At 45.0% G+C, this 14,002-nt stretch overlaps 1 pseudogene; it reads left to right on the top strand.

Moving 5' to 3' along the window:
• Positions 1-9,015: 9,015 nt before the first annotated feature.
• Positions 9,016-9,944, top strand: LOC149871188 (olfactory receptor 4S2-like; annotated as a pseudogene).
• The last annotated feature ends 4,058 nt before the right edge of the window (positions 9,945-14,002 follow it).

The following is a 14,002-nucleotide window of genomic DNA, read 5'->3' on the forward strand; positions in this document are numbered from 1 at the left end:
GCCCCTCCATCCCGTAGTTTATTATTATCATAAGAGACTTGCTTTAACACTGATCACTGTCTCTGTCTCACTCTCTCTCTCTACATATATAGTGGTTTTTTGTTTTACTGGTGGAGGAACATGGATTTGGAGGTATTTTACAGAGTGACTTTGGGATTTTTTTTTTATCAGGAATTTTTCAGTTTTCCAATAGGGAACACCAGAATTCCTGCTAGGGAGGCTAGTGGCAGGACTCTGCCTGCTCAGAGCTAGCACCTTGGACCCAGCTGACTCTGGCTGCCGTCCTGGACAAATGGGGCCAGGAGGACATGCTTTGACAGTTCAAAGCAGGCCACCACCCCCAGAACATCTTCTGGGTGACAGATGCCCAGATGGCTGGGCAGGGGACACACATGGCAGTAGTGCCGCACAGAAGCCAACCCTGCAACCACAGTACACTGGTAGCTGGCCCAGAGGGGCAGATGTCTCATCTGGGTCTGGCAGGTGTGCAGCAGGTCACAGCCAGGCAGGAGCCCCCACTGCCATACTTCTGCAGTAGGTAAAAGGTGCAGGGAATTCTCAGTACTGCTTCATCAGTCCAGCTGGCACAAAGGGTAGTATCCCCAGGTACCAATTGGCTAGGCCCCAGAAGCTCCTAAGAGCTAGTAGCCCTAAGCTGCTTGCCAGGGTGGCTTTTTATACTGCTGGAGACAGCACAGGTGCTGGCCCCAGGCTCTAGTTCCCCTGACTGCAGACCTGGGAGGAGCCAGGCAGGTTTATTTTGCCCCAAGTGGCACAATTTCCTCCACACCAAAGTGCATGTCCAAGCATGTGCACTGAAGCAAAAAGCCCCGGCTCAAATTTGCACCCTTCTAATTGAGCTGCTGCAAGCACATATGCTTGCATGTATGGACATGCTATATGTGGCTATCTGTAACTCTATAACAAGTTGGTGTCTGTAGCCTATCTTGTGGGTTTGATTTATTCAGTGATATGCACCTGCTTTACAGTTTGCCTAACATTCTGTGAATCCCATGTCATAAACCATTTCTTCACTAATCTCCCTCCTATCCTAGCTCTCTCCTGCTCTGGCATGCAATAGATGAGATTGTGTCATTCATTTTCCTTGGGACCATTGAAATGATCACTGTGCTCAGCATTCTCACCTCTTACTTGTTCATCCCCATTACCATCCTGAGGGGTGTTTCCATTAGGGGCCAATGCAAAGCCTTGTCCACTTCTGCCTCCCACCTCACATCTGTAGACATATTCAGAGATTCATAGATGTAGGGTCAGAAGGGACCTTGTAGATCTTCTAGTCTGACCCTCTGCTCTGGGCAGGAGACAATACTAGGTTCAAATGACCCCAGCTAGGTAAACATCAAGCCTCCTCTTAAAGACCCCTGAGGTAGGAGCCAGCACCACTTCCCTTGGAAGTAGTTTCCAGGTCCTGGCCACCCTGACTGCGAAGTAGTGCCTTCTAACGTCTAGTCTAAACCTTCTCTCTAACAACTTATGGCCATTATTCCTTGTTACTCTAGGAGGTCCTCAGAGAAACAAGGTCTCTCCCATTCCCCACTGGTCCCTCCTGGTAAGTTTATAGATGGCCACCAGGTCCCCCCTCAGCCTTCTCTTGTTGAGGATGAACAGGTTAAGGTCCCATAGCCTCTCCTCGTAGAGTCTGCCCTGCTGTCTCCAGATCATGCAAGTGGCCATCCTTTGGACCCTCTCAATGCTGTCCACATCCCTCCTGAAGTGCGGCACCCAGAACTGGACACAGTACTCCAGCTGTGGCCTGACAAGTGTCGCATAGAGGGGGAGGGTCACTTCCTTGGCCCTGCTTGTGATGCATCTCTGGATGCACGACAAGGTATGGTTAGCCCTACTGATCGTGTGCTCACATTGTTGACCCATGTTCATCTTGGAGTCAATAATAACTCCAAGATCTCTTTCTGCGACTGTGCTTTAGAGAAGGGAGTTCCCCAGCCTATGCGTATGCTGCTGGTTCCTACTGCCTAAACGCAGCACCCTGCACTTGTCAGTATTGAATCCCATCCTATTTTCATTTGCCCACCCCTGTAACCTGTCCATGTTCTGCTGTAATCTGTCCTTCCCTTCTAGCGTGCCCACCTCACCCCAAATCTTGGTGTCATCTTGTCATTCCCAAATCAGGCCTAGCCCAAAGAAGCCTCTGGGAGGAGGCTAAGCTGACACCCCAGAGGGGGAGTCAGTTTCGCGGAACCCAGAGGCTATGACCTAATGCATATGTTCCAATTGTTAACACAGAAAAGGGGAACTGCCCTAAACTGACCCTCTGGCCCGGAAAGTTCCGGCCAAGCAGATAGCAAATTCTAAAACTGAAAAATAACTGCTTGCAAAATGAGATAAAGGTTTGGCTGTAATCCCAGAAAAGGCAGTGAGGCTAAAAGTGAACCCCCCTCTTGGGGGAGATAAGGGGGGAGAGGAAAGGTACTTAAGTAGAAGAAAGACAGATCCCAAGTGGAACTGCTTCAGGGAGGACAAGGCTGAGGACCCAATAAAAGAGGCAGTCTCACCAACCTGGACGCAGGGTGGGGTTCCCGAGACCTATCAGGTAATAGTGGGGAATAGAGTGTGGAGTGCCTTTCCTCCAGCCCGACATGCTTGCAGCTTAGAAGCTTGTTGTGATGATTTCTATGTGTGTTATTGATTTCCCCTCATAATAAAGAGTGACACTTGAGTTTTACCTGGCGTGTAATTTGTGAGTTACTCATCTATCCCTGTTGGGAAGGGAGGGAGCCCCTAACACATCTGTGAATTTAAAGAGGGCGCTTTTCACCCCATTGTCCAAGTCGCTAATAAAGAAACTGAGCAGTGTGGGCCCAAGGACTAAGCCCTGGGGGACTCCACTGCCTGCTTCCCTCCAGGTCGAAAATGACCCATCCACCACTACTCTCTGAGTATGACCCCTCAGCCAATTTGCAATCCCTCTCACTGTGTAGGCATCAATGCCACAGTTGCCTATCTTTTTCATGAGAATGGGGTGGAAGACAGTATGAAAGGCTTTTCTGAAGTCCAGAAAGACTACAGCCACCACGACACCTGCATCCAATGATTTTGTGACCTGATCATAGAAGGCAATCAGGTTGGTCTGACAGGACCTGCCCCTAATGCAACCATGCTGGTTGCCCCTGAGCATCGTCCCTGCTGCTGGCCCATCAGAAATGTACTCCTTGATAATCTTCTCAAAGAGCTTCCCCAGGATTGAAATAAGACTAACAGGCCTACAGCTGCCCGGGTCCTCCCTTTTACCATTTTTAAAGATAGGAACCACATTGGCCTTCTTCCAGTCATCCAGCACCTGGCCAGAGCACCATGAGTGCTTGTAAAGCCATACCAGGGGCCCCACAATAACCCCTGCCAATTCCCTCAACACCCTGGGATGGAGAGCATCTGGACCTGTTGATCTGAACACGTCCATCCCCTCCAGAAATTCCCTAACTTGGTCGTCCCTGACCCTAGGCTTGGCGGAGTTTCTCCTGAGTCCATCCTGAATATCAGTAGGGGAGTCCCGGTCCCTGCACAAGAAAATGGAGGCAAAGAAATTGTTAAAGAAGTGTTTCTTCTCTGGTGAAACCACCAGATTGCCAAGCATATCCTGCAGGGGCCCCACATTACCCTGTGCCTTCTTCATGCTCTCTATGTATTTTAAAAAGGACTTTTTGTTATCCTATCTACCTTAGCTTTCTTAACAGCCCCCCTACAGACCCAAGCGGTAGAGGTATACTCCTGTTTGGCAACAGCCAATCCCTTCCACTGGGTGTACACCTCCTTTTTGGCAATCAGGCATTCCTGAACGCCCTTCGTGAGCAAGGGGGGCTTTTGGATACTCTTGCCCCCCTTGCTTCTCATTGAGATTGTCACCCCTTGGGCTCTGAGTATTGTCTCCTTAAGGAATGACCACTCATCTTGGGCACACAGTTCCCCTACTCTCCAGGACCCCAGTGCCTCTCCCACTAATCTCCTCAACTCATTGAAGTTGGCCATCTTGAAGTCAAGGGCTACTTTTCCATGGGACTATTTTCTTCATGTATTTTTGACCTGCCTCCACCTACTCAATGGACACTGACAAAATGGCCTCAGTGTTTTAAACCCTGGTGAGTCTCATGCTAAACCCTCTGATCTACAGCCAGAGGAAACAGGATGTGAAGGATGCATTAAGGAACACATTCAGGAGAACAGTAGATTTTTAATGAATATTTTCATAGCCTGTTAAATAGTAGTCCATGCAGTAGGGGAGCAGGAAGGAGATTGCTTTAATCTGTATGACAAATCACTGTAGTTAAAATAGTTCCCAACACATACATTTAGTTTGTGCATATTGTATGTAATGATATTGGGCTATATTATGGTATTGTTTGTAAAAAATTCTTATTTAAATGTTGGTATGTTGAAGTAAAGTCATATACCTCTGTTTTTTCTAAATGGATTCTGTTTAAGACAAGAGTGGGTTAATTGTGTTCTGGACAAAACCTGGCCTTGCCCTAAATGTCTCAGTTATTAGAAAGTGGGCCATCAAGAATACAGTGGATACCTCGCACATGGAAACCCACTGGGGCACCGCTGGATTCAAGTCCTAATGTTCCAGGCATGTGGTTTGTGGCACCATAAATGCCAGCATAGTACTTGTCAACATAGGTACTATCCTATAGGGATGTTATTTAGTGCATCACAATGTATGTGTAGACACTGATGTGGCTGCTTGGGACACAAGGTATCACCAGTGTGGGGGCTGCCTGCAAGCTAGCTCCTGAACTGGAGCATCTTTGTGTTCCAGTCAGCCTCTTTGCAGCACCTTGAGGTGGGCTGCAGCCTCAGACTGACAGGATGACCCCTCCCCCTTCCAGACCCTCTTCTGTCCATGACTGCTCCAACTGGCCTTAGCATGCTGTGGTCATGGGCAAATGTGGCACCAGGGAACAATAAACTTCTTCATGAGCTGCACCAGAATTTATTGAGTATCATTACTTATAACTGAGGCCTCTCTGAAGACTCAGGGACAGGAAAGATTTTTTCTATGCATAATTCTTTACATCACAGTGGAGAGAAGGAAGGCTAGCAGTTCTTGAGAAAAGGACCTGGGGGTTGCCATGGAAAATAACCTGAAAAGGGGTCAACATTTCGTTCTTGTTGCAAATAAGGCTAATAGCATACTAAGCTGCATTAGTAGGAGCTTTTCCAGGAAATCAAGGGAAGTGATTCTTTCCCTCTGTTTGTCACTACTTAGTTATAAGGCCGAAAAAGCGTGGTGGCACAAGTGGCAATATTAGCATAAGCTGCCCAGAACCAGAGCCTGGACAGCCAGAGCCACAGCCAGACAGGCTCCTCATGCCAGATTGGCACTGTTGGAGCTCTAGAAAGCCCCAGGATCCCAGATAAGTCTGCTGAGGCCAGCCCAGGTGCTAGTCCCAGCCTCCCCTACCCCAACTGGGGCAACTTTTGCTGCACATCAGAGTGAGCATGCATGAGCATTCTCCAGGAACAAGTAGGAGTGGCATAACTATGTGCCACTGTTTTTTGTCCCTGGGGAAATGCATGTGCATGCTTGTATGGATGTGCCCCATCAGAACATATACCAACCCAATTCTGCTCCTTTAGGTTGTCTGCTAGAGTTATGCAAAATGTTACCGCCAGTTTTGTTTCTACACTGTTCCAACCCATTTTGAGGTTGAAACAGCAAAATCAAAATGAAACAGATGTCACTGAAACATCTTCAACACACAACAAGGCAGGTCGAAACGTTTTGCCATTTTGCCCATAGACTATAATGAGGAAGGACAAAACTGCCTATAGCTTTGTCATTTCTGGCTTGATTTGGATGACACTTGCAGAAATGGTAGCCCCTTTTGAGCGCATCAAGACTACCAAGCTTCCAGGAGATAGGTATAGTGGGTTTGGGGAAACTACATCCCAAATTTTGAAAACAAAACATGTCACATGTATGTGTTAAGCCACAACAGGGTTAAAACTGGAGGCATGCTTGCCCCTGAAGAGGCCACAGAGCCTGCCAAGTTTCAAGAAGATAGGTGCAGGGAGTTGGGGGAAACTATACCTCAAGCTGCAGACAAGCAGACAAGCAAAACTCATGACATGGGTGATACTGTGTGTGTTAAGGCACAACAGGGTGAAAGCTGCAGCCCTGCTAGCCCCTGCTGAGGACACGAAGTCTGCCAGCTTTCAAGAAGATAGGTTCATGGGCTTCTGGGTTCTGGGGACCTGCACCTCTAGCTGCTGCCAGGCAAAACTTGTGGCCTCTGCCCACTATGAGGGTAGTAAAACACTGGAACAGGTTACCCAGAGAGGTTGTGGAATCTCCATCCTTGGAGATTTTGAAGACCTGGTTGGACAAAGTCTTGATTGGGATGATTTAGTTGGGGCTGGTCCTGGTTTGAGCATGGGGTTAGACTAAATGACCTCCTGAGGTCCCTTGGAACTGTGATATTCTGAAATGGGAGTCCGTAGCAGTTCAGGGCACAACTGTGGTCCAAGCAAGGCTCTGAGATCAGGTGTTAATGGGCAAGGGACTGCCAAACATGTACTGAGAGAGGTCCAATAATAAAACCTGAGCTTGCCAAGAGTCACATAGCCAGGGGACACATCAAGATCAGGATGCAATCTCATGGAGCCAGGAGCTGGGCTAGGGAGCCTGATTTTTCCAAGGTCAGGGTCAATAAGACCAGAAGCCAAGAGTCAGAAGCAAGTGTATTACAGCATGGAAGTTATCATTCTGAAGTAAATCTGTTGAACAGCCTGCAGTCCACTATCCATAGTGGATTTAAGGGCCTTGTCCTTTTCTTCCACTTTAATACTTTTTTATACAAGATGTCCAATAATATGCATACACCACTGAGGGCATAAAAGATCTAGGTTCAAATCCCAGAGATCTTGACACATGGCTTTCTTCAAATCCCTTATTACAGTAGGTAGGTATCAGAAAAAACAGGTTAAATATGAACAAAGTGAGTTGCCATTTTGGAAGACCTCAAATCTGTAGGGCCATCCCTGGGTGAAATTATAGAGGCATTTTTATCTACTTCAAAATGTGAAGCTGTAAGAAGCTAAAGGAGGCTAAAGCTGAATGCAGCACTGGAAGTGACCTCAGGTCATGCCCACAGTAGACAAGGTGACATTAACTTTTTCAGCAGAGAAGACTTTAGTTCCTCTGAGATCCTAATCACTAGGGGGGTTGATGTGCTTTGAAAATAGGATGACCTGTTCTGCATTCCTTCTTTCCGCCAAGGGAGAAAAGATCATTCTCAAGTTCCTTTTGGAACCTAGATTCTGCAAAAACAAGTTTGCATCTAAAGTCTTAGATAAGATTTTGTTCAAGATGCAGATACAACTTTTGAGAAGGAGGGAGACATTTTTTTTAGCAGAATAAGAGTTCTGACTTCATCAGATCCCATTTCTGATTCAACACAGTTCTGTCAAACTTACAGCAAGGATTTTCTGAATAGTAGGTTTATGAACTATGGGCTTTGGATTAAATTTAGAAACAATAAATACTATAGTTAATATTGGTGGTGGTCGGAAAGGAGGAAGAAAGAGGGTAGGAGAGAGTTGAATCATATACAATATAATCCTCATTCTTTTTTGGGTATATTTTAGTATTGAAACCTGACTGCCTCCTACTGACAGAGAGGGAAAATGAAGAAGTAAAGCACATCATCTCCAGGAAAGTATTGAAATGAAATCAGCTTGCCTCAATACCTCATGTTATTTTTCCTCTCTTCCACTTACACACATATAAAATAAAATCCTTTTTTTTTTTTTTTTTTTAAGGATTTCAAGTCATGCTAGTTCTGTCTGTCAGTTGGAATTTAACTGAGTATGATAAAATCTTCTAAAGCAAATGTTACACATCTCATTTTAATACAGTTAATATAATTAATTATTTGCTAAGTCACCTTGAATTTAGTTTCAACATCTAGAAACTATTCTTTATAACCAGTTATATGCTAATTCCTATCTGTTCTTGTTTTTTATTACTGTTGTTGTAGTTATTGTTATTATGTATTTTGTCTTATCTATAGACCATACCACAAACATTAGAAAGAAAAAAAAAGTTTAATATCCATACTACTTGAAAAATGGCACAAGAGCATCCCTAAATTACGATGCCTATGAGAAATTACAGAAAATCAAATGAGCATCAGAAATACTTTACTTCCTTTAGCTTTTTCCCACCAGATTTTTTTTCTCCTTTGGAATTGTGTCTAATGACCCCCTGCCAAGAATTAAATGGAATTAGGGTAATTGAAGCTGTGCCCAGTTCAAAACAAATCGTTTATTATTGTTGACATGCATAGATGTCTGAATTAGAGATAAGGTATACCACTTACTTCTCTGAGTTGGTACGAGTTAATAAATAGATAGTGTGGTAAATCTTCCTTGTAGTCAATTCCGCAGGCAAAAAGATTATTTCTTGAACCCGTTACCTCGCTCTTCCAACTAAATCAACTGCATCTTATGAAAAGGAGAGCTCTAGTTTCTCTTCTTAGCATTCTACTGTCTGAAGCACTTTTCTGTCACACAAATACATAGTGCTTATAGGAACAAAAAGGAATATAATTTTTCTAGGAAAAAAAATCCATTTTTATTTGCTTGCAAATGCTGTTCACCCTGTGTGTTTTAATTCTTGCCTAGACTCCAAGAAACAGCCCAAGTAATGAGAAAATAAGGCATTTGAAAAAGGCAGGTACACTTCCTATTTTGTCTTGCTAAACTGTACCTAGAGATATAAACTGGAAGGCATTGTTAATTAATTTCCAGAATAGCCTGCCAATAGTTAATATTAAAAAAAAAAGATCTTAAGTCAAAATACTACAATCTATAAAATCTCCCTAAAAATAGAGCAATTGTACTTTTGTAGACAAGTAATGAGTTGCAATCAGGGAAACAGAAGATTCCCCTTCAAATTATTTTTGTGTTCTTATTTTTGTATCATAACAGGTGAACTAATCTTTCTCATTCAGCATTCATCTTCCCTGATAATACATGGAGACTACACAGAATGTGACAGAATTCATCTTATTGGGACTCGCACAGAACAGGTATTAGAACGATTCTATTTTGTCCTGTTTTTACTTATCTACATTGTGAACATACTGGGAAACCTTCTTATCATTGTCACTATCAAAAACAGTGAAAGTCTGAAGTCCCCCATGTATTTCTTCCTGAGCTACCTGTCTTTTGCAGACATGTGCCTTTCCTCCTCCACAGCCCCCAAACTGATGGCAGACCTCCTGACAGAGAAGAAAACAATCTCCTTCACTGGTTGCATGGCACAGCTGTTCTTCTCACATTTCTTTGGTGGCACTGAGATGTTCCTTCTCACCGTGATGGCATATGATCGTTACATTGCTATCTGCAAACCTCTCCATTACACGACTATCATGACTAGACGTGTGTGTGGCTGGCTGGTTGTAGCTTCCTCCGCGGGAAGCTTTCTACATTCCCTTGCACAGACTCTTCTGACAAGTCAGCTCTCCTTCTGTGGGCCCAATGAGATCGATCACTTTGGCTGTGATGTGTACCCTTTGATGCAACTGGCATGTAGTGACACATATATTGTTGGCATCATGGTTATTGCCAATAGTGGGATGATGTCCCTGATCTGCTTTGTTGTGCTGATGGTATCCTATCTTGTCATCTTAATCTCCTTGAGAACTCATTCTGCTGAAGGGCGTCACAAAGCCCTCTCCACCTGTACTTCCCACATCACTGTAGTGATTATATATTTTGGACCTTGCATCTTCATCTACCTACGCCCATCTACCACTTACTCAGAGGATAAGATGGTAACTCTGTTCTACACCATTATCACTCCCATATTGAATCCATTAATCTACACCCTGAGAAACAAGGAGGTGAAAAATGCTATTAGAAGTTTATGGAGCACAAGAGTAACTTGGGGAATGAAATGAAAAATGAGATGTATCCAATGATGCTCCTTCTACCAGGTGGTGTTGAAATAGTAACACTGAGTTTTAGATTTTAGAGAAAAAAAGATTTTACTCTCCTGGGCTATTACCATACAGTGAGAATTCCCAGTGCTTTTCCTCTGACTGCTACTTAAATTGCTTCAAACTTAAATAGAATGTTTGCAATATTTAAGGCTGACTGAGGTATGGAAAGATTTTCTATGGTTGTTCAAGTATTACAGCTATGTTGGAACTTAATGTTCTTGTTATTTTTATTACCCTAGTAGTATTTCTTTAATGTGACTGCTGTTTTGCTGCAGATATATGTAGCCCAGACTATGTAAATTGTATCTTTGTTTCTGTCATTTTCCTACAGTAACTAGGGTTACTATGGGAAAGTGAATTCACTTTTCTGCACCCTTCTTTCCCCTTGCACTGTTTGCAAATCTAGTATCCAAGGGCTTTTTGGACAGGAACCATTTTTACCACAGATTTCGCAAAAAAATAAGGGCAAAATTCAGTTTTAATCTTAGGTTCCATCACTGGCATATGCCGCATCTACACAAGATGCTGACTATGCACTTGCTCAAGACTACTGCACAGTAGTGTCATGTGGCTGTCCACATCCCTACTGAAAAGCGGCGCTCAGAACAGGATGCAGTACTCCAACTGTGGCCTGACTAATGCTGCATAGGAGGGAGGATCACCTCCTTGGATGTGCTTGTGATGCATCTATGGATGCATGACAAGGTGCAGTTAGCCTTGCTGACCGTGTCCTCACATTGGCGGCCCGTGTTCAACTTGGAATGAATAATGACTGCAAGATCCTTTTCTGCCTCTGTTCTGATGAGAACGAAGTTCCCCAGCCTATAGGTATGCTGCTGGTTATTTCTCCCTAGGTGCAGTACCTTGCATTTGTCAGTATTGAATCCCATCCTGTTCTCATCTGTCCACCCCTGTAACCTGTCCAGATCTAGTTGTAGCCTTCCCCTCCCTTCTAGCATGCCCACCTCTCCCCACATCTTAATGTCATCCATGAATTTGAACAAGGTGCTTTTCACCCCCTAGTCCAGGTTGCTGATAAAGATGTTAAACAGTGCAGGCCTGAGAAACGAGCCCTGGGGGACCCCATTGCCCACTTCCCTCCAGGTTTAAAAAGACTCGCTCACCACACTTTCTGGGTATGGCCCTCCAGCCAATTTGCGACCCATCTGACTGTGTAGGCATCAATGCCACAGTTGCCTAATTTCTTAATGAGAATGAGGTAAAAGACAGTGTCAAAGGCCTTCCTAAAGTCCAGAAAGACTATGTCTACCGCAAAACTTGCATCTAAGAATTTTGTGACCTGGTTGTAGAAGGCCACCAGGTTGGTCTGACAGGACCTGCCCCTAATGAACCCACGTTGGTTTCACCTAAGCATAATCTCCCCTGCTGGTCCCTCACAGATGTGCTCCTGGATAATTTTCTCAAAGAGCTTCCCCAGGGCTGAGGTAAGACTAACGGGCCTATAGTTACCCAGGTCCTCCTTCCTCCCCTTTTTCAAAATGGGGACCATATTGGCCCTTTTCCAGCCCTTTTACACCTGGCCAGAGCACCATGAGTGCTTGTAAAGCCATGCCAGGGGTCCAACAATGACCTCTGCCAATTTCCTCATCACCCTGAGGTGGAGATCATCTGGACCTGCTGACTTGAACATGTCCAGCACCACCAAAAGTTCCCTAACTAGGTCCTCACTGACCCTAGGCCTGGATGTGCCTCTCCTGAGTCTATCTGGAATCCCGGTGGGGGGATGTCTCGGTCCCTGCTCAGAAAAATGGAGGCAAAGGATTTGTTAAAGAGGTCAGCTTTACCATCTGGTGCAACCACCAGATTGCCAAGCATGTCCTGCAGGGTCCCCACATTACACGGTGCTTTCTTTTTACTCCCAATCTATTTAAAAAAGGACTTCTTGTGTCCTTGATCTTACTCATGAGTCCTAGTTCTGTCTCTGCCTTAGCCTTCCTAACAGCCCAATACAGTCTTGAGCAATGGAGGTATAATCCTCCTTGGTGATAGCCCCTCCCTTCCACCATGTGTGCACTTCCTTTTTAGCTTTTAGATGTTCCTGAATGCCTTTGGTTAGCCATGGGGGCTTTTGAGAACCCTTGCCCCCTTTGACTCATGTTGGGAGTGTCACCCTGTGGGCTCAGAGGATCGTCTCCTTAAGGAATGACCACTTGTTTTGGACTCCCAACTCCCCTACTCTCTGGGACCTTAGTGCCTCCCCAACTAATCTCCTTAACTCATTGAAATCGGATCTCCTGAAGTCAAGGGCTGCTGCCATGCTGCAGGCCTTTGACACCCTGTGCTGGATGGTGAATTCCTGTAGGAGATGATTGTTATCACCCAGGTGGTTGAGAACCCACATTCCCCTCATCAGGTCAACACTTATGGCCAGGACCAGGTCCAGCAAGGCATTTCCCCTGGTGGGACTGTGCACTCTCTGGGTTAGGCGGAGGTCCTGTATCTTGGCTAGGAACTTTCTAAGAGTGCCTAGCAGTATTAGCACTTGCACACAATTGACAAGATAAACTAAAATATTTCAATTAGGAATCCATAGTGTCAAAAACATTCCAACCTGTTGTGGCCTTCCTGAGTTCTTTACAACAGAATAATTTCTCTATCTTTTTTCTGTTAAGAAAAGTATGAAAGCTAAGAGCTGACAATTTCCGAGGGATGTCCTGACTCTAGTAAGGGGTTCCTTGAATCTAAAATGGTTGAGAACCATTGCACTAAAGTCTACCTTAAGTATGCTACATGTTGTGTTCTAAGTACAGAGCAGCTACAGTGAGGAGTAGCAGTAGCCACCTCTTGCTACCCGTCTTGTTCCCCCTTTTGCTTAAAAAAACTGCCTTTGAAAACTCTCCCCAAGCCCCCTGCAATTGGATTTATTTTGTTAATATCAGCAATTCCACAGATGGTCCATCCATGGCATGTCCATAGGTCATGTGGAATTGGGGACCAGCAGCACAACCAATTCATTGGCTAGGGACCAAAGTTACACATAAACTGGTTTAAGTGATCAGAAACTGATTTAAACCTGTAACCAAACAGAAGCTCAGTTCACAGAAACCAGTTTCAAAATGGCTGAAACTGGTTTACAATACACCTGGTTGAATGTAGTATCAGATTTAACTGACTTAGCTCAAACCAGTTTATGAAACGTCTGTCCCAGATCCCTTCCTGGTTCAAGTTAAATATCAGTCTCCCAGAATGTTTTGCAGCCCTAAGCTATGCTGTCTGCTCTAGAGAGCAGGGCTGGCCCTGCCCCTCTGCTCCCTAGCTGGAGCAGTGAGGGCTGGTTGACAAGTAGGTGAGGGGCAAACCCGGTTGGGGATGCAGCCCAGTCTGCAGGTGGGGGGACTGGCCTCCAAGGCAAACCCCAGCTTCAGTCTGGGGCCGGGGGGACGGGGAGGGGTTTAAACACATCTCCCCCAGCTGAAACTTACTGCTGGCTGCAACTCTGGACTACAAATCCCAGAGCCCTTGGGGGCAGCAGAAATAGGAAGCAAACACACAACCTCTGTTGGCTATGTGCCAGAGAGCCATGCTCTAGCACCCTCTCACTTCTGGCCTGAGCCACTGCAAGATGTGACAGCATTTCCTGAATCAAAGGTAAACATCTGTTCACTCCTGTTTCAATGTAATCTCTTCATTTTAGACTAAGCTGTAAGAACTGAATCAATTCAGCCTCAGGCTTTTTGACTGTATGTACTTAGCCTTTGTCATCTCCCATGCATTCATCCTATCAGAGCCAAGAGAACTGAGCATACTCCTTATTTTCCAGGGACTGTGCTGTACAAAGCATCCCCAACACATGCGCACAATGGCCACAGCCTTGAATACAGACAGTCCTCAGATGTATGAGACAACTGGTCCCTGAAAAACGCATCTTAAGTCAAAAGGTCATAACTTGGAACTGATTTTCCCATATGAACAATGTTACAAATGGGGGATTGGTTCCTTTACTATTCTGGACACAGCTGCATCCAACTGGTTAAGTCTGTTGTGAAGGGGGAGGG

The sequence above is a fragment of the Crocodylus siamensis genome, chromosome 2 (assembly GCF_052110815.1).
Source record: "Crocodylus siamensis isolate JL-2025a chromosome 2, ASM5211081v1, whole genome shotgun sequence".
Classification (NCBI taxonomy): domain Eukaryota; kingdom Metazoa; phylum Chordata; order Crocodylia; family Crocodylidae; genus Crocodylus; species Crocodylus siamensis.